The following is a 23,924-nucleotide window of genomic DNA, read 5'->3' on the forward strand; positions in this document are numbered from 1 at the left end:
AACGAGAAGGGGAATGAGTTTACGTACATTAACTATTCTCGTGGCTGCACATTAGCTACGCCCCACCTGCAATAAAATACCACGGAGATGCCATCTCAACGCTTGTGAAAATATCAAAATTTCGTTCATTCCGAAAAATCGCAGCTCCCCTTCTAATCATTTAAATTGGAAGAGTTCAGGAGAAATAGCGTATCATTCTGAAAACGCAAAAACAAAATGTATCGTTGCTCATATATCACGGGACCCTTTGGTCAAACGACTCTCGCTTCGTCACTAATTACCTGCAGACATCAGCGATTAGAGGGGCACAGCGCACAGCTACGGCACAACGAACGGAGCGGCGGCCGAAAAAGAAACCTAGCGGATATGGGATGCAACGCCATCCACTTCGAAAGCAGCGCTGCCTTTCTCCTTTCTCCACAGAAGGTCGCCATTTTTCTGACGCGTCGCTCCCCCTTCTCTCACCTTAAACGTCACTCTTGTCGAGTCTGCGCATGCGTCTATGCTGATCACATGGCTCGCCTTTTGCGCCAATGAGAGGGCGTCAGCACGAAGCACGCCGGAGAATATGGGGAAGGGAGCACTCTCGGTCGCGTCCGTTGTGCTTCGGATGGTGGATGCCGTTTGTGCTGGATATTCTGTTGTGTTTCTGTTGTCAAGTGCAGTGAATTCCGGCATCATGTGCGCTTAGCGCAAAACTGTTGACATATCGTGGGTTGGATTTTACTCTCTGCTTCCTGCGTGTTTTCTACGTTTGCGTCTGGTGTGTTTGTGTGCTCACCCGTTTGAGTTCACCGCACGGAGACACGGCGAGAGGTAAGCCTAACCGCTCTTCTTACTCGTTGTGAAATAACGTCGCGGGGAGGGCAATCCAATGCTACCTGTACTGAATGCAAGATCGTACGGTATATTTCGAATGTTGGCGTCTTGTGCATTGATGCGTGACGCGTGACTTTGGAAAAATTGTGCAAAGGAGTCGACAAACCGCATAGACATTGCCCCTGGCGTTTGGATGAGAAGCGTCGCTTCAGGGGAGTGGGGCCTCTCCTATGCTGGGTGCGTCTTCCCAGTCTTCCAAACAGCTTACGGGAGGAGCAGACTTTGCGCGTGTAGGATTTGAGAGAAGCCTGGAACGTTGCCAGTATCTTTAAAATCTCTGAGTGAGCAGGGATGATATTGCAATTGCAACCGTAACTGTTCCGACCAGAGTTTTATAGGTCGGCATGTACTCTTCTATCCTGTCGCACAAGTCAGGTTACTCGCCACTAGTAGATGTAAGCTTCATGTGCAGTGCTTGTAGAGAAGCTTCATGCATTCTGTCAGTCAATCGTTTCCAATCTGTTCGATAGGCAGCACCTGGGGGTTGCTCACGCACACTCATTTGCGGTGTCGCACTTACAAGCTGCTACTAAACAAGTATACAGCCAGTGAGTTCATCCGCGCTCTTCGTTCTAATATCACGCGTACTGTTCATTCATTAGCATGCATAGGGGACGTATCACCATGACAAGTGGTGATCTCATTGAGTTCTTGTCTTTGATATCGTAGTGGTTAGCTGCTGGTACTATGTACTGTTGATAACTGTACGAAAACTATGTAAAGAAATGCATCGCGGTTTTAGTATACACCATCGGATCGTGAACGCCGAAATAGAACTCGCAACGCTATATTTGCCCTCGAGTTGCTGGGAGAGGTCAGCCCCGTGAGGTCATCGCATGATGAGGTCATTCGCATGTACACCATTTCTGGCCATGGAAGTGGGAGCATTTTATAATCGAGGATGTCGGACGTTATTCACCATAGACCAACAATACAAGCACCTTCACTGCATAACATCACCTAACTGAAACAGCACCGCGGTGAACGGCACGCATCGCGCTAGCGGACGAATGACAAGTGCTGTTGGGTATCAGTTTCTTTTCGCGCATATTTCACTTCATTTTTTGCAGTGAAGCAGACTCTCATTCTGCACTACTCTCTGTGATCCGCTTGCTCTGTTTGTCACTGTTTTGACTTCCCTATCGAGACCATATCGCTCCCTTTGCGATAAGAAATGAGCCGGCAGAGTGTCGGAACGACTTGTTCCCACTTTCTGAGTGTTGCGCTATATATGCTGCTGGGACCTTGGAAGAGGGATGTTGCTGTGTAACCCTGATTACGCTGCGGCGTTCTTAAGTATGGGGTGGCTGTCGGATGATGAAATGATGTTTCTGACTTTGATGCCGCCTTGGCGCAGAGGGCGTGCCTCCCGCAGCGATGACACCGCCGTTGTAGCGCTGGGAGGAAGCGAAGGCTTCTTCTTTTTCTGTGTTTTTCACTTTACAAAGTCGTTTATGCAAGCACCGGGTGCTCACTAAGCACTCGTTCAATGAGATATTCCATGCCATTTTGCTCGTGTGGACATTTATCGATAAGTGATGGGAGGTGTTCATATGACTCACGGTGGAGAAATTGACGTTTCGAATGCCTTTGCTGTGTGACAGTCACAGAGTTTTGTATTTGGTGGATAGTGTCGAGCATACGATTTTACGACGAGACGCAGGGAACTGACATGCTTCTTTCATGTATTTGACTTTGCTGAGCTATGGTTTCTTCCGAATGGCCCTGTAGTATCATGCGTGCTCGGGGCCGGTTTACTTCTATTCGGGCGAGGGACCTTTTGGGGTATTTACTGCACACGGGAACGGTATTCGTCGAAACAATACAGCTGACGAGTGCTCAGTTGGGGTTGACACGTCCTAGCCGCAGTGCACCCTCCATTTTTCTACGTGGGTGTGCCTGTGTACTCGTACATGGTTCAACAGGTGTGCCGATCAGACGTGGAAACCAACCGTGTGTGTGTTTCGAATGTGACGCTTACCCTTTGTCATCCTTGCGTCAGCAGATTTCAAAACAATCAATCAACGCATCTCCTTTAAGGCTATATCTAGGCTTATTCATACCGATGTGGGAATTAGAGAGCGCAGGCACAACGCTCCATCCTTCTTCTGACGTCGTCTGCTTTCTCGTAGTGTCGTCTGCTTTCCCGAAAGAGGACACCGCGTGTGATCCGACTTTCCTTATGGCGAAGCTCTTTGGACTGTTCAGATATAGCCGATGCAAGTGCCCTACTCAACGCCAGCGGAGATACCGCCCCGCTGATTTAGGAGGACAGGTACGGCCCCAGGTGGCTGTCTGCGCGTTCTCCGCGCAGTGTACAAGCGATGAATCTATTTTCTCATGCATTGCGGCCGTCGGCATTGTTCTCCCCAGTTTTGTCTCGCACGGATGAAAAGGAATCAATACGGACGTGTCGTCCACAGCTATTGGGATAAATTATAAATGGAACGTTTAATAAAGCCCCGTGACCTTTCCGCGCTGTTGTGCCTCGCCATTGAGTGAATCCTTATTAATGGCTGGTGTGTTGTCCATCTCGTCACAGCCACACTTGCGACGCTTTCCACATGGCCGATGTTAGCAACGCCAGCGCCACCGATGGCTACTTCTGTTGCATTTTTTGGTTTTGTTTTTTAGGCGGGATTTGGGGGGGGGGGTAAAAAGTCTCATGCACTCCTTGCAACGCATTAGAACAACGCGTATTGGCCTACAATTTGGAGTCTTCTCATTGACGTCATCTCTGAAAGACTTCCCAACTGGTATTCAGAATAGATTGCAGGGTATAAAAGTGCGCGATACTTCAGTAACAACACAAAGTGTCGTGCAGCCCAGCTTTTCGAGAATATCAATCTCGGACATTATCTAGCTAAGTCCCATACTTTCAGGAGGACGATCGGATCATGAAGACTATGCCTTGAACCTCAGATTAACACACGAGTTAAGAATTTCCTTGTTTTATGAATGGGATGTCTTGGATGACATGTCCCTCGTATTTTTCCTGAGTATTGTAAGCCCTCGACTTCCGTGCAGTGAATGTATTTTGAGGGAATCAACTCAATGTTTTTGACATCGTTTCATAAGCAGATTAAGCTACACCAGCCAGGGACCAGCAAAGCACCACGTATCTACCATGACTGAAGGCAAATCCGTTGTGTACTATGGACCAGGTGCTACTCGTTGAAAAATCATAGAGAGCGAAGTTAAAGGTAGAAAAATGTAGTGCAACTGAGGCGTTAACGTACATATTATTATTTGCTTTACCCTGAGCAAAGCGGCCAACGTAATTTCCACAGAGTTATCCTTCCATTACAACACTTTCTGTCCCTTTCATTCAAGGCCTAGCTTGACGAATTTGTCGATTTATGAACGATTTTCGGACGTTTTTGGCGTTGAGTTTATGTTTGTCTTCCCTATCGTTCATGATGCTGAGACCTAACACGTTTCAACGTTACCGTTTGGCGTGAGGTTAAATTATGAAACTTTCAGTTATTAATGAAATTCATAATATATTATTCATAATTACATGCTCGCAATGACGTAACATAATGATAATTCTTCATACAGAATTTCGTTATCAATTATTAGTTCGTAATTCAAATAACCATTAGTAAATTAGCTAGTTGTCGATTGTATATAAGTCAGCGAAGGACTTATAGGTATACGCCCGAAGGAACTTCTCCTGCGGGGAGAACCCCCCCTCCCCCCGAATTGAGTTTCATATTGTTCATACGTCGAGGGCTGAGTCTGTATACGCACTCTAAGAAAAAAAAAAAGTGTGAAAAGGTGGTATCTTCTATAGTTGCCACCTAAGTCAACATAGCGTCTCATAAAGAGTGTAAAAGGTTGCTAAAACCATTAGCATATATCCAAATTGCTACAAAAAGGCGTACGTCCCCCTGGCTCACCAAATCAGAAGCGGTAACCCTATCATTCGTAGTAATGGTTGGTGGACAACGTGCTGTGCGGTGAAGTCCCGTTTTGAGAGTGAGGTAGCAGGTAGAACTTTGCAACCTTTTAGGCACAACATATGCGACAACTATTATCTCCTAAAAGGTGTAACTATACTCCACCATTTTTGTTTTAAGAGTGCGAGGACGCATGCCTCATTCGTCTTGTTTCTCTTCTGCCGTTATGCTGAGTGGCATCAAGCCACCTTCCTCATGTTCTACTTCCGCGGCAGTGCGGCAAGCCCTTTGAACTAGCTCAGGCGTACTTTGCTCTGCACACGAATTGCGACGTCGTTGGCTTTGTTTGCGTCTCGCTCAAATCGGGCCGAGCAAAGTAAACGCATTTTGTAAATATTTTGGAAGTCCCTCTTCCACTGAGCGGACCACAGATGCGCATTCCTGGTGATGCATTGTTCCTGACGCTAAGCGCGACTCGTTCCCTGGCCTGTTTGTACAGCGACTGCCGGAACTCCACTTCTAGTTCTGTCTCTCTCTGAGTGCTCGCACGCTCGGCTGCCAAGTTTGCATCTTGCTTGCGACAGAATAAATGAGTGCGCGAAACTCAGCATTGCGAAACTTGTTGGTTATGTTATTTAAGGGAAAGACGTCAAGTGTTGGCAATACGATTAACCTTGTTCTTATATCTCGTAGCTGAAATGCGCGCTTTACAGGAGACTTTAGGATTTTTTCGTAAACTGGCAGCGTCGGGTATGCATATCCTCACGTTGCTTACGAGCTTCAGTAACCGATTACGAAATTCAGACCTTAAAAAAAAAAAAGAGGAAATATTTTGCAGAATAATTCACACACATAACTACTAGCTCATCGAGGTAATGTAATTACAGTGACAATTACAAACTTATATAACTTTAACTTACGTATGAGTATTGGGTTACACCGAGTTGCATTCACTCGTGATGTGTAGCATATTTGATCCTTGAGGAACGCAGTGCACCTATGGAAACGAAACATTTATAATTAATTACAGTAACTCTTTTAGTTTATACAGGTCTGGTTGCGTTGGACTCAATGTAGATGTTGAAATCAGAAGAATTCGACGTTCGTGCAGAATTAGATGATATATTTGTTGGTAAAATCGTCCCATCTCTCTTGAGTGAGACATCCTCTGTCAGACGGGTACACGTACTAACTTTAAGGCAATGGCATTAAGAAAAGGCCGTAGCTGAAATACGACCTAAAACCCTAGGAGGCTGCCAGACGGTATCCGTAAGGGCGTTTTGCCGGTGATGTCGACACCGATAAACACATCTGCGAACGTTGAATGAAATGTAGTTAAATCACATTTGTTCTTACTGTCAGTACTCGGAAACGACGTTTGGTTTGCACTTAGCCAATTTGAAAAACAGCAAACGATATTTGTTTTGAAGCAATTTCAATGCTTCGTTGTGCGCGCACAGTCCTGGATGCAGACGACACGGAGTGCAGTGGTTCGAGGGTATCACTACGAACTCACGACATATAATGAGAAGCATAGTGCAAATATTCGTCAGAAAAACTCAAGGCGTTGAGCACGAAAAAAGTTCGCAGAACAGTACGTCTCATAAAAACATCTTATTTCGAATTGAAGGAAATCTGCGCCATCTTGTTCATGGCGTTTGGTAACGAGACTTGGACAGTTTCGGGGGAACGCCGTAAACTGTCTTGCGGGAGCTCCGTTGCCCTTGCATCTCAGTTTTGTCGCAAAGGCCGTTTGACTGACCGTCCTGCAAGAACTTAATGACCATATGCACGTAAGACCGTAACCGTTAAGGCCGTAAGTGCGTCCCTCTGACAGGGGTAAAAGAGACGCACGTATAAACGGAGATAAACAAGAATCTGCAGGAAATTGGAACCGCTTCATACGCAGATATTATCGTACTGCGACTCCCCCAAACGTGCCCCGGTCCACGTCGACTTACCCCATTATCCCTTCCGATCGTATCGATGCTCCCTTTTCTGCACTGGGACTTTCATTAATTTCCTCACACCACAATGCTCGCAGTCCTGAAATTATAACCTCATTTTGCACTTGAGAATAAACGACTGTGTCGCGAAAAGCCGTTCTCTGGGACATAATTGCGAACATACCGATGGTGGGTGACGGGTCCATGCAGTCGCCCCCTTTTTCCCCTCTTATGCTACTACCCGTCTGATACAGGGCAAAGAGGCATTCCTCTCTTGCATTCCTGCGCATCTGTTGTACGATGTGGAGATGGTGGGGGCGGCAACGACCTTTGGGGAAAAGAACTCTCTCTCGATCGATACTTGTACGCCCTGGTAGGTGGCTCACAATAGCGGCCTTTTTAAGTGATGCCCAATCTTTGTTCATTATGTTGCCATTCTTATCAGCGAAGAGGGAACCGTTTTTTCACTGTAAACTTTTCGGTGAACAATACTGAATTGGCGAAGGTTATGGATATCAATGCGTGTCGGAAGCATCATAACTGTTGCCTACTTTCGCTATCTCTTGCATGATTCACCAGTACCACTTAGCTGTGGGCATTAACTCCTTCTTAGGAAGGTGAAAAAGAAAGGAGGGAATTGGGGGAGTGATTACACCCTAGATTGCAATTACTCCCCCATTTTAGTCTCCCTGCTCGAAATTCATTCCATATTCCCTACACTCTCGTGCACTACGTCCAAAATCTAGTCCGTCAAATACATACTCCGTTGGAGATACGGAGATAGCAGCAACAGCGCGCCAGGTGAAATACCGCAGCGCCACCACGCGCCATCAGTAAGGGAGCGCACTTTCTGCCGCAGCGTCATGCGGCCAGTCTTCTTAACAGCTAGCACGGAAACAGAGCGAGTATGATGGATTACATTACCTGGCGCAAGCAGGGAGTGTGGCCTCTCTGTGTCAAGCCATATTGTCACGAAGCGAAATGGGCCGGCGAGTCGTCGAATAAACAGCAAACGGTTTATTAAACTACTTGGTAGCAAAAACACAAGAGTGATAGCTCTCTGAACACAACTAAGTCCAAAGCATGAATGCTCCAGCTTGGAGCGCACAAGCATTTAAGCGTCGCGCCGAAAAGTCTAGAAACAGCACGTGCGTTTGCCAGAGAGCAGGCGATGTGTTTGGAAGCTTCTTGCTTCTTCTTCAGCATGCGCCGGGATGAGATGTACCGTTTCGTGCCTGCCCTGGAAGTTTCGCGATGATGATTCGTGGCAATATCCTATTCCGCGGCCCAGTAATATTTTGAGGGCTGACGGACTAGATTTCTTTTCGTTCTTAAGTCTTGTAACGTTCCTTCTCGAAGGAACCCAATAGTCCAAAACTGTGTCCTCTTCGTTCTTCCTCGTGACCCCACCCTCTCGTCCTCCTCGTTGGCACCTTACAAGTCTAATGGTCGTGACAATGCATCTCATCACCAAAGGACTAAACGCACAAATTTTCTTTGTTGGAGTGCAGGGCCATCTTCCGAATCAAATCTTCGCGCGGCAGCAATCGCTTCGGCGCCATTGTAACTTCGTCCTTCTCCGCTTCTCTCTCCTCCTTCTCTCTCTTCAATTGTTACGGACGGACAAAACACACAACGTGTTCTGTGATATCGCTCTCGAAAGCTCTCAAACCACACTGACTCCGTTCCTAGTCACGAGCCCAGAAACACACGAAGAAACCACTCCACACACTTCCCTTCCCACCTGCATTACTCCTGAAAGTCGCGTCATCCAAACAGGCGCTAGTACTCAGTCGCTTGTTGTGAAACCTATTTTTCTCGCCAGGTAATCAATATTTGCCCTATAATTAGACCGCGTTCTCCCAGAGAATTAACAAGGAAGTCTCCCGACCATTTCTTTGCGTCCTCTTTGGTGTCCTCGTACTATTCGTGGATCATTTCTTTGTCTTCTGTCATTCGATTATCATGTACGCGTACCGCAATACGACAGGACACACGTGGATCGTTGTATTTAATCCGTACCGTCCTTGTTTGTCACTGAGAAGGCACGCGCACTGCCCCCTGAGTTGTTCACGTTCTTGACCCGCTAAAGAGCCTTCTTCTTCTCCTCCTGTTGTAAATTGTGCTGGTTGGAAATGAACGCTAAACGGCCGTTAGACGACCTCAGGAGAACGAGATATTTGAGGTGGTTCTCTGTACGAGGTGGCAGAGTAAAATGGTGTAGTAATTTAGTGGTTCGGATCACGTCCGGTGTTTGGAAAGGGGCGACTTAATTTCATAGTTGGTAGTGACCCGTTTGTGTTTGAGGTTGCATGCTGCACGTGCGCGAATTTCGGTATTGGTTTTTCGGTGTTAGTGGCTTCACGTGGGAGGTCGGGGCGTTCGACAGGGCTTACAAAGTCACGTGAATTGTGTAGGGAGGGGGCTTGCGAGGATGGTTGTTTCCCTTCATTGTGTAACATTGTTCTGCGCCTTACGGACCTGAAAAAAAAAAAAAAAGCAGTCGAGCTGGTTTTGGCTGGTTAGAGCGCTTGCTACTTGCACAACGTGCAAGTCTGTGTGGGATCTGCTACTCCAGTTCCTTGACACGTAGCTCCCTCTTTTTCTTTTAGCTGTTTCCGTGTACTCCTACGCTCTAACTTGCACACCAAGGCCACAGCCCCACTTTTGTTCCCGCAGTTTGTGCTGTGACTAGCTGGTAGTTCTTAGGTGGTTTGGGCCACATATTTGTAATACTGACGTATTTCTAAAACGAGACTAACAGAGGGAAACACACTGGCCAATGGGTCAGCCTGCATCGGCGCCCGCGCCGTTTATGATAGCAACAATGATTTTTCATCATCTCAACGACCCTTCCCACCCCTCAGGGACCCAAGCAGCACAATGTACTGAAAGTCGAGTGCAATGGGAGTGAACGGGTAAGGGGAAGGCCTTGAACAGACCTGTGAAACTAAAGAACATTGATAAAACTAAAGATGGGACGATTCAAGAATTTCTCGAATCCGAATCAGGTTCTGCGAATCCACGAATCTTTCGAATCCTTTCTTCGCAAAGAGTTTAAAAAGCCAGGGAAAAACACTTCTACTGAAAAGTGTTTTGAAGCAGAATTTGATATCTTTGTTTAATAAACTACAAATTTCGGGAGAAAACATACCCATCATACACTTCCTCCTAAGTGTAATTTATTTAACGTGTTGTTCATCGGCTACAGGAAATACATAAACTCGGGAGCCTGGATTCCCTCCATAAAACTAAGAAACACTCAAAGCAAAACCGTGTTACTTTTAAATTTTTAATATCGGAGCTTTATGATGGGGTTTTGGACGTCCCGGGGGCCGCCGGTCAAGCAGGCTTGGAGGCGCAGATTTTAAAAAGAAACAAACAAACGTGGTTTGTGGATTCGAAAGATTCGATTCGCTGTTTTGGGCACTGGGATTTGGATTCCCGAATCTCGAATCCCTGCCTAGGATTCGAGGATTCGGTTAGCACATACCCAGACAACACACATACCGTCCACTCTACTGCACTCGACTTTCAATACATTGTGCTGTCTGGGGATACTCGCTAGCCGTATGGCACATTCGCTATCTGTGTTCGGTGCTTACTTTCTCTCGCGGTGTTTGTGAAGATAAGAGAGTTGTAGTCGGCCACGCCCCACATAAGTCGCAGACCGCGTAGCGGATGTTTTTTCTCGGTTGATTTGCAATTGGGGAGGGGGGTGTTTGCTCGAATCTACGGAAGATAACAAGTAATACGGGAATACGCATTTTTCGCCGCAGGACCCCCTTCCGCTGTTGACCCTCGAAATGGTCGTTGTTATCCCCGCTTGTTTTTCTATCTCTACTCTTTCCTTCCAAAGCCGGTGGGATGCAATTAGGCGAACTCCGTTGCGTCAATATTTGCCTCCGCGATAATAAACATCGGGTTGGCTGCGTCTTCCTTGCATGCGGGTGAGATATCGTAAGTCTACACGTGGGAGCTTCTCTCAATAGGAGACGGGGAGGGGGGAGGGGTACCGTAGGTCAGGGTTGGTATGAGATTGCGATTGGGCGTGAGTGTGAAATGTTTGTGCAATGAGGCCCGCTCAGCTCACCGTTTGCTCATTCGCTCACCTCATGAGCATGAGTGAACTTAGTGAGGTATATGACGATGATGTCCTATCACGCGTTTTGCGTTGCACCAAATTTACCGCATAGCATTAAGCGCGGATTAAATAGTGTAAATAATCACGACAAATTTTTCAGTCGGGTTACACCATGGGCCGAGAACTTTGCAGATGTTGAATGGCCTCTGATCCAGCATTTCAAGTTGACATTTAAAGGCCCGTCGCTCGCGTACGTACTGGCGACAGTCTTCTATAATGTGTCGGATAGTTGCCGGGAAACCACAAGTTGTACACAGCGCCGTGTTGCTGTGGCCCAGCCTATACCGGAGTGCAGGGGTGAATGCAACGCTAAGTCGTAAACGACGCACAAGTGAGCCACCAGCTAGCCTGCGTTTACGCTGTTTTATCAATCACGAACACAAAGACTTCAGCTCCATGAATTATATGTGTGCCGCAAGTATTCTTTGCTGTGTGCCGCAGAACGAAGACGTCTTTATTTTACCATGTTATCCATAATAAAATACCCACTTGTTTTTTACATAGGCATTTCGTGCATTGCTTTTGTACCAAGAACAGTGAAAAACATTGCATATATTGAGGATTTTTACCGCATATTTCAAAGATTTTCAGTGCATAGTTGCACGCATATTTCGGGAGTTTTTACTAAAAACTTTTTAGTACATATTTATCCACGCCCTAAATATGTTACGTAACATATAACATTATGAACCCACGATAAGCAAAAGCAAGTTGTATTGCCTCGTACGAAAATCAAACCCTGTATGGTTCTCCCGAACAATAGCCCGCACAACAAAGCTAGAAGACTGATGATTCATGCATTGAGAAGTACGCTTGACTGCCACCCATCAATGACGTCATCTCAAAAGGGTGAAACACGTGGACAGGCAGATGATTGAAGGGTTGTGCGATTTAACTCAATCTGGTGGTAACTAGACCGCATAAAAGGTAATGGTAAAACAGCGAGGGTACCTCTTCAGCTACATGTACCACCTGAATGAGGGGGGGGGGGGGTTGAATGTTCATTAAAGGAAAAGGTCAGCCATGCAGATGTCTTCTTGCTACTAAAAAAATATGAAAAAAAAAAACAACAGATATATGAATGAGACTAAAGTGAGGTTCCTTGCAGGAAGATAAAAGTCGAAAGGCGTTGTCCTTGGTAATTGGTTCTCTTTGTGTCGCACGGTTACGAGGCAGGCAGAGGCACACTACGACCGTTGGCTGCTGCGCAGGTGCATTGTTGTTACTTACGGGGATGGCGCTGCTCCTCTCAACGGGAGCGGGGAGGGCGGTTAATGCAGCGGAACGGAGTGGACTGCGGTCGGAAGCCGGACGTTATTATTTATTGTCGTTATTTATTGCTGTCGGAAGAGGAAATGTCATTCGTCGTTACGATAGCCCCTACGCGTTTTATGACAATGATCGGGGAACATCGTTTTGACAAGTCCGCACTCGTCTGTGGTTGCTATGGGTGACACCGGGGACAGTAAAGTAGGAGGCGTGAACTTGGTTCCGTGATCACAAAACGCGGAAGACACACAACGAATCTGCTGTACGCGTGTATCGAGCGTTTCATGAAGCACTCCTGCTTGAATAATTCGTAAACAGGTGCCGCTATATCGAAAAGCCGTCTTTTCAGTGAGCATCCCCTGAGAAATCGGCCAAGAACTGAGCAGTGAGCGACTCATTTGCATACGCTCATTAATTAAATAAAACTCGTAACTTTTAAATTTTACTTCGGACGCATTCGGAACCTCTGTTATACCAATCGGAACCTTCAGCGAAAAATGTTCCAACAAAAACCCGCGTCGACACGTAGTGATTTTTAGAGTATTAATTAAGTGGTTTCGGTTTGCTTACGCGGATCAACATACCAATGCGGTCTCTCGCTCAGCTGTTCGGCTCCCAATTACGTGTTCATCCGTGTGGTTCACGTGGGGGAGACAGAAGAGACGCTTCCGTGCATTCGTCACCATCACGATAAAGGCATGCTAAGCGTCTGTTCCTTATCTTCCATCACTCCCGACCGTGTTAACAGTAATAATTGGGCCTTTACGTCGCTAGACAACTGAGCCCGAGCGTGTGCGAACCTGGTGTTAACCTGGCCGCTCACTGCTCAGTTCTTGGCCAGTGTCTCAGGGATGCTCAGTGAAAAGAAGACTTTTCGATAGCGCCACTTGTTTACGAATTATTCATCCCGGGCTCCTTCGTGAAACACCCTTACAGCTGGTTATTGTATCCGGTATATCCAAGGCATAAGTTAACGCAGTAATTTTTTACACCATTCGCGTGTAAACGTCTTGTCCTGCGGTACACAGCTTTGTGGTGTCAGTCTCACACCATAGACAAGAGTGTTTTTGAAGATGGGAACGTGTCCTGGAGTCAGAGGTTGCAAAGTATATAGCTTACAACACAGGCACGGAAGATTCGATATTTTGTTAACAATAACATACACTACGAAAAGCCTCACGTCAAAGCGCATATTGTGTTGTTGAGGGATTAGATGAAAGGGCACATTTTACAGGAAGCACCATTTCGGGTGGGTGTATTCCACTTATAACACTGTCTGGGATGGGTGTTTTGCAAGCGCGCTTTTCAATGCTGTTACTGCATACTAAATCGAGCCTGCGGTATAAAAAGTGATTTTTTTTGTGTTGCAAAAACACCTCTTTTGCACCCTCAAAGGTGTAAAAAAATTTAGTGTGGCAAGGCATTGCTCTTTGTGCGACTGTTCGAAGCAGAGCGTTTACTGAAATGTATCGCGCAGCAGTATAAATATAAGCTTTAGTGATACGATAAAGATCAAGGTGGCTGCAGCCCCAATTAATTACACATATTTTTTCATACAAATTACCTAACAGAGATGCAGACGTCAAATCGCACTGCCATGTCTTCACGTGGTATCATCTCCTCAATATGACAACAAGAGAAGAACTTCCGAGCTTCCGGAACCGCCCCATCGACCCTCGTAGCGAAACGATATAGACCCGATTATTTGACGTCCTCTATTCGCCGTTCACATAGACTGATCAAAGCAGCTAGGAGATAACACTCGTTTCCCAAGGGCCACAAGAAGATCGATCTGCATCACAAAAGGCACGCTTCCCGGGACTCTTCCGCAGCGTATCTGATAAGTGACGTTAAGAATTCACGACGGCTGTTGGGCCTTGCAGCGTGCGATATATGTTCCTCGCGGTATCGGAAGGTTTTATGTATGCGTACAATGCTGTTGTGCTCCACAGTAGGCTGGCCGTATGTCTCTCCCCGACGTTTTAATCTTCAACGTCGCGTGCCGATTACGTCTTGAGCAACCTCATTGCGAGAGAACCTGACCTGGACGCGCAGAGGCCGATGTCGCTCGGCCCTGGAGATGCTAACTGAGTCCTTCTGACAGCGCGACGCGAGGGTCGCGTATTCATTTCCTGCTTAGCGTGACGGGCGCGTGCAATCGACTGCGCTTCAAGGACGGTACATTTCCAAGTCTTCGTCGACGATGTCAACCGTCGGGACACTTAACGCGCGCGCACTGAAATGAGATATGAAGCTGCCGCCCAGGAAAACAAATAAACCGATCAAAATGTTGTTCCTCACGGTTGTCGGGGACGGCTCGATGTCTTTATCCGAATCGTTAGCAAGCAGCATCCATTTCCTTCTCTCGGGACATGCATACTAAAATCGATACCAAACCGCCCAGGTTTTTAACTCTGTACATGCACGCATATTTTCGCATGCTCGCGTAATTAAAATATTTGTTACCTGTCTCCTGAATACATTCCATAAATAGAAGGGAAAGTCACACAAAGCGTTCAGCGTTGAGACAGAACTTCACAACATAGCATTCTGGAGGCCAACCGATGCACAGCATGAAACCCTTACCACTCACGTTTCGCGGAAGGAGCGGTGCCTACGGCTTTTTGTGACAATCACCGTAGACGAAAGAGCTCGCCGTTGTCGGCCTCACAAAAGTGGGCAACATCACGACTAACGCTCTGGAGGGAATGTGCGTCCTGGGCAGACTTCTAAGGGAACTGTGCCGAAATATGTCACACAGCGTCTGAGGAAAACCCAGGAAAAACTCCAGGCAGCACAGCCGGCACCAGGTTTCGAACCCGGGTATCTCCCAGTCTCGACGTGACATGGCCAGCACGCTAAGCCACAAGAGTGAACTTCACCACATAGCACGGCGAGGGCCAACCATCGCATAGAATATGGTACGGTTATCCCTACTGATTTGTGGAAAGCGCGGGTAAACCCAGGAAAACAACCCAGACAGCACAGCCGGCACCGGGATTCGAACCCGGGTACCTCCCAGCGCTCTATAACCACTGAGCCACGCGAGCTAGTCGTAAGTAAAGGTGGTGGTGGTGGTGGTGAAGATGAAAACTGCTCGCCGTGGTTGGCCACGCTGGAAGCGGGCAGCGTCACGACTAAGACGCAGAAAAAAATAAAAAATAAAAAAGAAACCTACACTACTCTATAAGCGCGATATAAGCCGCGTTTCCTTTAGGAAGGCGACCAGAGCAGCAGTCCGGCGTCGTCGCTCGCCATGCAAGTTGCCACCAAAGATGATGTCACATGTAGACATGCTGGGGTCAGTGTTGAGCAGCCGTTAGTCATAAGTAAAAAGATGGACATTACGAAACGGCGTAGGTTCCCACTTTGAACCAATCAGGAGAGGGTAGAATATAATCTGGAATGAATAGTTGGTTATTGGGTGGTTGTATAACAACTATATAAGTCAGTAAAATAAATTTTATATCTCGAGTATCAACCGAATTCGATGTGGTTCCTTCGAGTGTAATGCAGCAAATATAACTATGTGGCAAATAGTTACAAAACGGCATGCGGACGCTTAAATGCTGCGGCTACTTTTCCGACATTAGCACGCTTTGAGAAGCTTACGTACGTTGACTTTGCAAACATGCGTATCCGCGCCATCCGTACTGAAAGCGGCCAATATTCCCGCGCCTTCCTTTTGCTTGCTCAGTTCCCATTATCCGCCGCTAATTACGCTGCACGCTATTCCATGCCGTTTTCCTCTCCCACGCCTATCGTGAAAACTGGCTCTTCGACGAGGCTGTTTTCAATTCGACGTGCTTCGATCGCTCGTTCCTTTTGTTCACGATAACTTTGACCGGTCGAAAGGAGAGAGAGAGAGAAAAAAACATTTTTAGCTTTCCCGTGTCGTCAGCCTCTCGATGATGTAACCCCGAAGTGCCGGTCCCTTGGGGACAATACCTGCACGTCAACACTCTCGTTAACGGTACTTCAATTGGCAGCCAAAAAGAAAAAAAAAAAGAACTGTTTTTCTAGTTGTTGCTATTATTTCGCTCATTAGGAGTCCCTGTAACAGTTCTCTTGTTTCGCGTTCATCCATGACCTGTTTTGGAAGTAAGAACACGCCTCTTGCTTTGGGATCACGGTTGCCATTGTTGTATAACTGTTTGTTTTGTTCCGAGCTTTTTGTTTTTTGTTACCTTCGAAACTCATTTCGCCGGATTCATTTTCGTCGAAGGCTCTGGGACTCAAAGCTTGCATGCATGTTTCGACAAGCTGTCGTACCAGTGGTTTCGTTTCATTCATTGAGACCCTAAAAGACCCGAGGGCATTACATAAGAGGGAGAGAGGGCGTATACAAGTACACAACAGGTACACAGCGCAGAGGTAGTATAAGACATATTACACAGAAGAAGAAAAAAAGAAAGTACACAACGGTGGACGGACGGTGATGGCGATAGGGCTTGCCGTTGTCGGCCTCACGTATGTGGGCAACGTCACGACTGACGCCCTGGGGGAATGTGCGTCCTGGGCCGACTTCTAAGGGAACTGTGCCGACATATGTCTGAAAGTACACAAACCCCTGCATATCGCGTACATGACGCCAATTGATGTCACACCCAAGCGCTATGTTTGAACCACATCTGGTCCACGGTAAATACACCGTATGTTTCCCCCTCAGACTAAAAGGATTGTTCCACGAAAGCCCCAGCTCGCTTGCCTGTTGTTGCTCTGTTCATCTGGTTCTTGGTGTTCACCCGATTCTTCCAAGAAAGAGAAGGCGTCAGTGGAATACTTAGTAGCAGCGTGTTGAAAAGAATTGCTCTCTAGGATGGCTACGGTACCGTTACATAGATTATTCCGAAGTTTAGTTGGATCTGCAGTAGCTGGAGTGCAAGAAGAGACAGATCGCCTCGACCAGACAGAGCTTTTTCAAGTTTATAAAAGTGACGTTTCGGCTACTCTTGTTAGGTTGCGTTGAGCGTATGCCGGCGCACGTTCCGAGTGGTTCGCTCGCCATTCTGTCGTACGCCCTATTACGATTCGCGGCGGCGAGGATCTCATGTATAAATGCATGCGGTCGCCCTCCCTTTGTGCTTATTTCATTTATGTGGGCTACGCTCGTGTGCTCGCCCATGTGCGAGCGCACATTATTTTTTTATTTCTTCTATTTCTTTCTCGTTTTTCCGCTCTTCGTTTTCATACCGTCTGCGATACGATGACAGCGCCTTCTACGGTGTGTTTGAGCAGCGCTGTATCGAAATTCGCGCGGCGCTGTTGTGTGCCGTCGGTTTCGCAGTCTCTCATTCGAAATGGCGCCCTTTTTGTGCCGCGTTTTGCGGTGCTTCGCCGCCTTTTGGAGCTGTTTACTTGACCTGTTATTGAACTTCGAAACTTGTGTATTAAGAAAAAGTGACGAGGTTGTCGCAACCTATATAACCAACAAAGTAAATTTTGAAGTAGAACTTCATCTTCATTTGCAGTACGTATGGAGCGTCATGACCGCGTCACAAAGTAATTTAAAAGTCATTTGAAACGCTTAAAAAACAATTGGAGATGTCAGAGTGAGTGAGGTGGCGTTGTGCGGATGACGAATGAAAGTTTTGTGTGACAATGCACGCGTCACCGGCAACCGTGTGAGGGGGGGAGGGGGTGTATGTTGCGCATTTGAAGGCAACGAATAATGTCGTCAGTCGTCCAACTCTCGTCGCGCGTAGCACACGTACCATGTGTCGCCGCAAAACAAATGATGCGTCAAACGATTCGTCTTAACGAGCTCTAACAGCACGTGTATACACACCATACCATACAGGAGTCGTTCGACGTTGACCGAGACCTTTATTTCTTAAAACACGTTGGGAAATGCGGGAAGCACCAAACTACGTCATTTTTGCAAAGTGTTCACCGTGCGCATCTAGACACCGCTGCCATCGCTGTGGCAACTCTTTGATGCCTTTGGCGTAGAAAGAAGTGGCCTGCTGTCGTAGCCACTGCAGGACATCTTTCTGGAGGGCGTCATCTGTGCCTAACGTCTTTCCTCCAAGGTGCTCTTTAAGCGGTCCAAACAAATTGTAATCGCTCGTGGCTCATTATGGGCTGTAAGGGGCTTCTCTGGGCCTTCACTGCAGTTGGACGAACGTGTCCATGTGTTTCATTCGTCACCATATCCTGTCCTTCGCCAAACGTCCGACGTTGGGCGTTACTGCTACAGAACGAGTCAGAGCTCAGAGTGACTTCAACCGTCACGGGTACCATGTCCGTACATCTACGTCAAACTCCAACGGCTGTGACCCCGAGCACAACCACCGCCGTCATTTTATTAGAACCTTCGTGGTTTAAATGTCTTGTGCTGCAGGGCAAAAGACCTGTGAAGAAATGGCTAAGAAGCAAGCGAGCTGGTGAAGATGATGCATAATGCAAAACCCCGAGACTAGGGAACACGAAGGGACAGACACAACACGAAGTCTCAAAACTTCGTGTTGTGTCTGTCCCTTCGTGTTCCCTAGTCTCGGGGTTTTACATTATGAAATACCTGTGTTGCTGTTGCGCCGAAAAACATCAAATCAATTGATCAATCAGTCAATCAACCAATCAATCAATCCAGAGCAAAAGCACAGCACACCTTTCAGGTGTAAAAGTGGCGTTTTTCGCCGCCTTTTCATTACGCAGCCTCAACTGAAAGGTGTTAAAGCTGTAAAGGCATAGTTAGAATGGTGGCTATTTCCGCAAAACAAACAAACAAAACGTTACATGCAGAAAGGTGTAAAAAAAATACTATTAGCTTCCTGAACCTGTTAATCACTGAGGGCTAGGCAGCGTTATTATTACGTTTTATTACTGCAAAGTTCATGTCCCATCACGCTTTTTAGTCTCTACTTTTTTACCTCTTATACATGCTTTCGCGCAAAGTACTCGTCTTTTTCATTTTGTCTCTTACAAAATTTGAATCTCAGCATGCTCGAAGTTGAATGAAGAAAATGAAGGAAAAAAAAATGAAGAAAACTGAACGATACTGATCTGCCGTTTCCGGCGCCCGCGTACTATATAGATGGGGGAGGAATTTTAGTCTCACGAGACGTCAATCCTCATTTATGTCTTCGGACACTGCGTGACTCTTGGGGTATGCGGTCTCAAAATTACCTCCTGAAACGACGGCACATTCAAAAGGTTTATAGCGTACACACAAACAACGACTAGATAATGATTATGACACAAAGTAATATATGAGAACAATACGCGTACCTTGCATTCTAATGCTGGTGATCCCTAGAATTTTCTCATACATCCCGGCGTATATTTGTTTCTCACAATTTTTCTGCGCTTCTCTCCATGTGTTAACGTCGTACGATATATGCCCACAACCCGTGGAGAATGTCTCCACGCTATATTTTTTGCTTCCCTCGTCTTCAGAAAATGCTGAGTGTGCGTGAGGTTTTGTACTTGCTTCATTTCAACCATTCTAGGTGGTGGTGTTTATGTTGAAAACAATGAAAGCCGAACGAAGAGGCGACACGTTCAAAGTTAAACTGACTATAAATGATATCTGCAATCCGTCTGAACCCGAACGATAAAGGTTTATTACGCGCAACAACCCCTGGAGCACGGTGCCACGTTGCTCTCTCTTCCTCTCTTCATGAAAGGGTTATGTGCAAGGAAACAAGAAAAGAAAGCGTCAAGCAGGATGTTAAGAGGGTAATTAGAACATTTGAAACTGCTCATCGTCTAAGCGTCATAGTGGAGGTGAAGAGATGTTGTTGTCGAAAAGAAAGAAAGTGGGAGAGAATTTTGGACCTTGTTTCGCTTCGCGTTGTTTGCACCTTTACTATGCGCACTGTGGCCGTCTTTAAGGGGACCACGAAGAGATTCCCGAAAATTTTTAGTTCTCTACGGACAATGGCTCTGAAGAACGATTTTTATGTGAAACATTTGCGACTTTTGTCACACTGCAATGCACTCGGTCGTAGGAATAGCGCAAAATAACGGCCGGACACACTCCAGGTTGCGCCTCAGGTTGAGTTGTTACCCCCCCCCCCCTACTCGGAACAGGGGCAAATGGGGAGGGGTATGTTTATTAAATATATAGGAAAGGGGGAAAGGTCGCATGGGGCCGCAAAGGGGCAAATGGGGTCGCTCCGTGAACAATAAGGGAGAGAGGGATACTGGGAAGCTGCGCAGATAGCTGACTCTCTTATATGTATGCGGTTTCATTTGATATCTTCGTTATTTTAACTAATGTTAGATTCATGCTCCGCATGGTGAATGTACCAGCACCCAGGAAAGCAGAGGTTTTGAAGACCCTTCGATATGCCTCTACAAAGGGAGTTCTAAAGCAATTGACTTTTCCCTCTCCTCATCGGATGTGTGACGCCTCTGTCAGAACGCATCGTTTTAGACTCGCCTTTGATGGCGGCACAGGAGACGTACGGCTTGAAGACACAACTTAAGTAACGCGACACCGCATCGTAAAACCGTACACAACGACCAAGCACAGTTCCCGTGGCCGCGCCCTTCCATTTAGCGGCCTCCCACGGATGCACATGGATGCCTGGGCTGGTGCGGGATGGATCTCCCGAATGTAAACATTAGTCGAATTTCTGTTTTGGGGCCAGGGTGTTCCGAGATGCGTTCTCACGAGGTCGCGTTGCATCGCCATCGAACCGTGCGATCGACACGTTGGGTCGGCCGTGGAAAGCAATTGCTGTTGTTATTGTTTTTACGCGTTGAGTTGAAAGCAGTTGATCGCGGGTGAAGCCATTGCTTTGATTGATTAGACTCTCAGAACTTAGTTTCTTCCGGGATTCGGTATTACGTACTTGTGCTGTAATCACTTTTGCGAGCGATTTGTGATGCAATTAGAGTCACTTTTGGCAGTACGTTCAATGGGATCTGGCACGCTTCCCATGCGAAAAGCCTCCTTTTCCTCTGCTTTACTGTGGCGTTTAAAGGTACCGTAAAGCATCAGGCATACAATTTTACACTGCTGGCTCATTTGAGAGCCTGGGTGCTCAGTATACAAACGCCACAAATTTCGTTCAAATCCACCTCGTCTTTTTTTATATATATAAAATTCAGATTTAATATTACGGCCAATCCTGTGTCTAAGACCCGACAGGAACTTCGCAGTTCCCGCCATGTAGGGCGGCGACCATAAACATGCCAATAACAATGGGAGCGTACAACGACATCTGTGGACCGCTACCGTCACCACACCGGCTCGCCGGACGTGATGCATTTTCGCGTAGGTGACTCTCATGGTGATTCGGCTGACAGTTCTGTTACTCATTTCCACGATGTACCAATGTTCTTGCATTTTGAGAGAATATATGTCAGGAACTATCTCGTTTGAACAAACTTTTCAAAGAAAGATCAAGAAGCAGGCTACTTAGCCTATGACTTACCCTATAGAGGGTTGGGTACATGTAACACTGCTGCCGGACGAATGAGCGATTGTTTCGCACCAGGCGTCGCCCCGCGTCTGTTCACCGGAATTTCAGCCGTGATTAAAAAATATTTAGAGGTTTGTGTCGCACATAAAATTTGCAGTGTGGGTTTCTTTCGGAATAAGGTTTCAAATGCCGCTGCCAGTATTAACGGCTTGCTTGCTGCTTTACAGTATACCTTTAAGACATCAATCAGATTTCTGTCGTGCTTTTGCAGCTTGAGTTCAGGCATATTTTTTTTATGTTTCTGCTAAACATAGAGTCCTAGTCGTCGTACTGCACTGGTCATTGCATTCGCCTTTTCAATAAATATTTAATGCACTATAAATATTTACTTGCACTACGTTTCCCAGGGAAGAAGATTAAAGTTACGTGCCAAAATGATATATTGAGATGAATGCGTCTGGGGGAAGGGGGAGGTAATGTTGGGTAGACGACCGGTCTGCACCTGCCTAGGTGGGCGACAACTCGGTGTTACTCAATTGCATTTCCGAGTACCTATATAATTGTAATTAAATTACAATAATGATTCTGTAATTTCAACTGTGATTTCATTACTATTATGAGCATGTAGTCGTAACCATAATTCAGTTGCTTCAGAGGAGTAATTTTTACAGGTCTAGTATAGTATGCACTGCTTTTAAGTTGCACGTTACAATGCAGGCGATTCAATGATGTACTGTATAGAGTGTCTGTCTAGTGTTTTCTCGTTCTTATATGCTTTCACTTTTATCCTCTTAACGTCTAGCAACAAGTCCCACCTTCGCTTTTAATAAAACCACACCTTTCATTTCTCTTGTCCATGCTTCTGAACTAGCCCTTACAAAAATTTATAATGAGTGTCTCATCAAATGTTGTTGAGCTTTCACATCACAGTCATTAGAAATTCTGTTGAACTTCACTGGTGACTTTCTGATGAGTTGCAATTGAAAATTGGCCACGTCGAGTTTCTTGAGTTTATCATGCCGTGGTCTTCTTAAAATAAGGCATAAGCAATGAATTGAATTGAATTTTATTTCACACATGGTGTGAGAAACTATGGCAAAAAAACCAAGTGGTTTACCAATGTAATACAATGTATACATGGTAACCAATGTAATACATATTTCATAGAGCTAAAAAAGTAATATGTTAGATTTTTTTACCTCATGAGGATACTCATGAGAATAACAATGATCTCATGAATTTACACATTTCAGATGAAACAAGAAAGCTATAGAATTTTCTCATCAACAATTTTTATGTGAATTGTCAAACGAGTTGTTGTTGAGAGCGTACTGTGCAAACACATTACACGTTGAATCTCTTTTGAGTTTCTGATTACTCATTAGGAACACTTTAGAGCCTAAACAGAAAGTCAATAACTATTTTCATAAGGGAGGAGCGCACGATACGCGATGATTCCCCTTAGCATTGCTTTTACCAGCTCCCGTGGCACATAGTGGTTAGGATGATAGCCTTCCACGCCGAGACTGGGAGGTGAAGCAGGTTCGAATCCCCGCACAGGCTTTGCTTTTTGAGGGTTTCCCTGGGTTTTCCGGCAGGATTTCCAGACACAGTTCCTCCAGAAGTCGGCCTAGGACGCATACTAGCCCCCTTGTCCCGCACTCCCTCCTGCTGTGCTCTCTCCACGTCTGTAGTACGCCGCTCATATAGCCACAGTCGCTTCGCGGCGCTAACACGGAAAAAACGTTGCTTTTACATTGCGCACGGGAAGCACACCGTGTATCATAGCCGCTCAGTCAGCTACAATGTTACACGAGCTGCCAATCTGTTCGGCCCTATTACATCGCGTAATGCCGTTCCTTCCATTGTGTATCATACTGTTGAGATGCGGCCGGGCCGCAGCCCTCCGGTGCATTGGGCCGAGCTTGCCTAGCCGTACGGAAAGTGACTTTTGCGGGGTGCCGGGCGAAAACCGGTCCACTCGAGTGGAGGATGCGTTGTTGCGCCCAAGATTCCCCTCGGGGCATCGGGCGTTCATTGAAGAGAGAGCGCCTCTTCTTCTTTGGGGCCGATCGATAGCCCCAGCAGCACAAACTGCGACCTTTCTCCCAGCCGGCCATATTACGTGCTCTCAGCGCATGCACGGAACCAGGCTTAGCTCTGTCGCCTTGTTTATTTCGGGAATATTAATCCTGGCTGTCGAATGGGAAATGTATAAAGTGGCCTGTAGAACTGACAAGCAATCTGCCTTAAAAGAAAATATTACGACGGTAGTTATTATCATTTTATTCCGTAGATGACCGCAAGAAAACAGATATGGCCGGCGTAAACCAAAGTGGCTTGTGGACTAGGCACGGCAGAGCAGTGAGCGAGAAACCACAACGTACGTGAGCCATAGACCTGACTGGCA

General features: G+C 46.5%; 1 protein-coding gene across 5 annotated transcripts in view; it reads left to right on the top strand.

Moving 5' to 3' along the window:
• Positions 1 to 555: 555 nt before the first annotated feature.
• Positions 556 to 23,924, top strand: part of LOC135388681 (semaphorin-1A-like) — a 130,380-nt gene continuing 107,011 nt past the window's right edge. For 4 of the 5 annotated variants that reach the window (XM_064618386.1, XM_064618389.1, XM_064618390.1 and 1 more), the window contains exon 1: positions 556 to 816. The gene's annotated coding sequence lies outside the window, so the exon portion shown is untranslated. Of the gene's footprint in view, positions 817 to 23,875; positions 23,898 to 23,924 lie in introns of those variants that run through there. The other variant, XM_064618387.1, reaches the window with a different exon arrangement.

This window comes from Ornithodoros turicata, chromosome 3, assembly GCF_037126465.1.
Source record: "Ornithodoros turicata isolate Travis chromosome 3, ASM3712646v1, whole genome shotgun sequence".
In the NCBI taxonomy this organism is placed as follows: domain Eukaryota; kingdom Metazoa; phylum Arthropoda; class Arachnida; order Ixodida; family Argasidae; genus Ornithodoros; species Ornithodoros turicata.